A 4,637-nucleotide genomic window follows, 5' to 3' on the forward strand; every position below is an offset into this window, starting at 1 on the left:
GAAATATGTATATTTCTTTTGTATTGCATAGCGTCAGCTGTTCCTTCTTTCCCACTTGTTCCCTCCCTCCCTCCAGTGACATTGAGTTGCTTAGTTCATTTTGGTCAATGTCCAGTGCAGCTGATGGATCCCACTGTTGTATGTTTTTCCCTGATTCCTTCTAGTTCTGTGTCATACTCCTGGTTTCCCTTCAGTGTGCACATATGACGGGCAGAATGGGGTTATTTAGTAGTGATTCGACCAGATGAGTGGAAGTTCTTGGTTTCTTAAGTGTTGTTAATTTTGGCATATCACCTTACATTTTGGATTTAACATCCGCTTATCACGGAGACCATGTGCCATTTGTCTCTTTGCTTTTGGCTTAACTCAATCAACATGTTTTCCTGTAGCTTGATTGATTTCCCTACTAATGCCATTATTTTGTCCTTTCTAATGGCTGGAAAATATTCCGTTGTGTATAGTTACCACAGTTTTTTGATCCATTCATCTCTGGTGGGACATATGGGTTGTTTTCATATCCTGGCTATTGTGAACAGTGCTGCAATAAACATGGAAGTGCATTTGTCCTTGAATATTGGTACCTGTTGTTCAGGATAGATGCCTAGAAGTGGTATGAGTGGGCCATAAGGAAGGTCAATATTTATCTTTCTGAGGACTCACCAGACTGCTTTCCAAAGTGGTTGTGTAAGTGTAAATTCACACAGAGAGAGAGAGAGAGAGAGAGAGAGAGAGAGAGAGAGAGAACATTTTCTTGATCCATTCTTCTACTGAGCAGCATCAGGGTTGGTTCCATATCTTAGCTATGGAAAATAATGCTACAATAAACATTGTTGTGTTGGTAATTTTAGTATGGACTGGTTTGTGATCATTTGGGAGAATGCCCAAAAGTGGGATTGCTGTATAATAGGGAGCTTTATGTGGAGGCTTTTGAGGAACCTCCAAACTGCTTTCCAAAGTGGATGAACAAGTTTACACTCCCACCAAGAATGCAGCAGGCTTCCCTTCTGGCCATATCCCTTCCAGCATCTGTTGTTGTAAAAATATGGAATGATTCACTAATTTGTGTATCATCCTTGTGCAGGGACCATGTTAATCTTCTCTGTATGTTCCAATTTTAGTGTATGTGCAGCCAAATTGAGCACAAAACATTTTTTATATATAAAGAGTAATTGATTTTCTTAAACTAGACAATTCAACAAAAATAAGTTCAAAAGAATTGTGAAATTTTAGAACCATGTGTTTCTTACATAAGCACACATTTAAGAATAAAGTCAAGATTGACATATCAAAAACAAAATAATTCCAGGTATTTGTTGTTCATGAGATTTGTAGGAGGAGGAATTCAATTATTCTACAAAAGACACTTGTCATAATGATCATTGCAGCAAATGTTAAGGTTTGTTAAAAGTTTTAATGTTTTAAATATGTTTAATTTTGGGATTTGCTTATATATGGCAAAATTAAGACTGTTTGGCAGGTCATAAAAATTTTTGATAAAGTATATAATATTTCTGGTAGCATGTACTAGTAAATATGAACATTTCAGATTTTATAGAAACTTTACTAATGAGAAGTTGTAAAGACTGTGTAAAGAAGCAGAGTGAAGAGTGAAGATTTTAAGTACACAGTTTCTGTTAAATCTTTAGGGCTCCTTTACGTTATATGTTAGTGATGAACAAATAATGATATAATCCACATACAAATGATTAAATGAACTATAAATAGTAATCTTAGTGAGTAAATTTAAAGGCTACTTATAGCTTTATCCAGTTTTAAATGTACAGGAATATGAGAAAATAGTAAACTCTACTATGTACACTTCAAATACTGAAAACCCTGGTAATTGTTTTGTTTTTTATTTTAGTAATCATTAATATTTAATTATTGTTTTCTTTATTTATAGCATTTTTCCTTGTTGTAATATAATACAACTTTTTGTGAGTCATGATTAAGAGGTACTTTGAGAATATTATTGGGATGGCCACACAATTTTTCATAGGTGCATGTGAATTTACAAAGAGCAAAACTAAAAACAAAATATTGATGAAAAATTATATCAAGTAGAGTCTGAATCAGGAGTGTTGATAAATGTCCACACCTAAAATCTTAACCCTAGGCTGGAGCATCTTATTTAAATATTGTTGAGAATTTCAAGACTTCCTTTATTTAGGGCCCTTAGAAGTATGTACAGCATGCATGTGTACAAAGCCAGTTACAACAGGCAAATATGACTACGTTTCCCCAAAAAGAATCTATGAAGTCAATAGTTATCTTCCCAAACAGATGAAAAAATGCGTCCAAAATGATTCAGTGCACCTACATTTGTGGAGTTATTTAAGTTATGGATTCTTTGTTAGACATATTCTTTTCTTTTAAAAATTGTCAAATATTAGTTTATAATAAACTTTGTCTAGTATTTCTTGGTTCAAAACAGAAATCTTGATACAGTTGATGTCACTTGGCTTTCTTACTATCTCAGTTCAAAGCCAACCTAGGCAGGAAAGTCTGTCACATTCTTATCTGTAACCAAACACCAAAAACGCCAGAAGTGGAGTTTGGCTCAAGTAGTAGAGTCCTAGCTTTGGGGGAAGTTGGCCAGGGAAGACATTTCTTCAGGGACATGGTCCAGCCTCTGAGTTCAAGCTCCAGAACAAGGACAAACTAAACAAACAAACAAGAAAAAAATGCACATATTTCTTTGGGACCATCCATAAAGCACTGGTTTGAGAACAGACTCCTTTTGCTGATCATACTCACTGAATCCTGCTTTTTTGGAATACTAATTGCGCTGGAGAATTCAGGACAAGACTAAATGAATTAATAAGTGACTCCTGCAACAACAGAATCATCTCAATAGTGAAATATCCATGCATAAGACAAATTAAAACCTCCAAGTCTTTGTTTCCTTGCAAAAGAAAACTTTTAAAACAATGTTTATTTCCTTTTGTTCTATGCTGGCCTTCAAATGGCACATTGTTTCCTTTTGAAATACTTTCAAGAAGAAGTTTTCAGACAATTTTTATATGAATAAAGAACACACTCGAAAAAAGTCAGGGACAGTTTCTTCAAGCGTGGATTCTTTTTTTTCTAACAATGAATATATATTTTTTACAGTGAAAATACTGAACAGAGTGGTTACAATTACATGTGCAAGATAATGAGTACAGTTTTTATCAAGCATTGTAGCCTACTCCTTGGTTTCCCCTTCCCATCCCTAGACATAAAAGAAATGCAAATCAAAACAACATTGAGATATCACCTCTCCCCAGTTAGAATGGGTATAATCAAGAACTCTAATAACAACAGATGCTGGAGGGGATGTGCAGTCCCACTTTTGGGCATTTACCCAAATGTTTACAAACTAGACCACACTAAAGCTATGAGCACAACTAAGTTTATTGCAGCATTATTTATAGCTAAGATCTGGAATGAGTACATTTTTTATCAAGCAATGTAGCCTACTCCTTGGTTTCCCCTTCCCATCTTCCCCTCCCCCCTCCATCCAAGCCTCCTCCCCCCAACAACAAAGTTGTAAAGTTCGTTTTTGAAATAACGACTTCTACATCTCATTGTTGCAATGGGTCCACCTGTATCCTTATTTAAATGATTTGTTTTTTTTCCATTCCCCTCCAGAAATTATACCGACATCAAATACAGTGAAATCAGGGGTTATTGTTATCCCATGGGGAAGGGACATAAAAAGCAACAGGAAATCATCTTATAAATGTGTTAGAAAAAGGTCACATGAAAGAACAAAAAACATTCGAATACATATCTTAGGGCTCATTTCCCTAACATCAACTTATCTGATCTTTTTTGTTTGACTCAGACATATACTAGCTATTGTAAATAAGGAAAACCATGGGACCTATGTTTCTTTGGGCGTGGCTTACTTCAATTAATGTAATTTTTCCAAGTCTTTCCAGTTCCTAACAAATGGGGCAATGTCATTCTTTCTGATGGAGGCATAGGATTCCATTGTATATATAAACCACATTTTCTTGATCCATTCATCTACTGAGGGGCATCTGGGTTGGTTCCGTACCTTAGCTATGGTAAATAAGGCTGCAATAAACATAGTCGTGCTGGTACCTCTAATGTGGCCTGTTTGTGAACATTTGGGTAAATGCCCAAAAGTGGGATTGCTGGGTCTTAGGGGAGCTCTATGTGGAGTCTTTTGAGGAATCTCTAAGAACCGACCTCAGGACTACTGGAATAGAATTGAAAACCCAGAAATGAACCTACAAACCTATAGCCATCTAATCTTCGATAAGGGAGCTAAAAAAATTGAAGAAAGACACTCTCTTCAGGTAAAATGAATGTTTTCAGGCTTCATAGAACTAGCACAAAGACATCTTTGGACATGAGGTAACACGCCTTTCAGAGACAACTTAGTAAATACAAAATATAAAATTTAAAGGACTTATAAAAACATTATTCATGTACATATGGCCATATAAGATAATGTTAAGAAAAATGAAACCCAAGATAGGGACACAACTTGTTTTATTCTTTATTGAAATTGTTTTAAATGTATCTAAAATGTACTATGTGATTTTTTCGTTTCTCCTCCATGTTCTTCCCGCATGATATAACTCCTGTTTTCACTGGATATGATGTTGGTGCCCTGCATCTTG

At 35.4% G+C, this 4,637-nt stretch overlaps 1 non-coding gene across 1 annotated transcript; it reads right to left on the reverse strand.

Moving 5' to 3' along the window:
* Positions 1-1,036: 1,036 nt before the first annotated feature.
* Positions 1,037-1,142, reverse strand: LOC122099271. The gene has a single exon (XR_006145893.1). It is a non-coding gene; the product is annotated as a U6 spliceosomal RNA (small nuclear RNA).
* Between the last annotated feature and the right edge of the window lie 3,495 nt (positions 1,143-4,637).

The sequence above is a fragment of the Dipodomys spectabilis genome, unplaced genomic scaffold (assembly GCF_019054845.1).
Source record: "Dipodomys spectabilis isolate Male_0828 unplaced genomic scaffold, ASM1905484v1 ptg000507l, whole genome shotgun sequence".
In the NCBI taxonomy this organism is placed as follows: Eukaryota; Metazoa; Chordata; class Mammalia; order Rodentia; family Heteromyidae; genus Dipodomys; species Dipodomys spectabilis.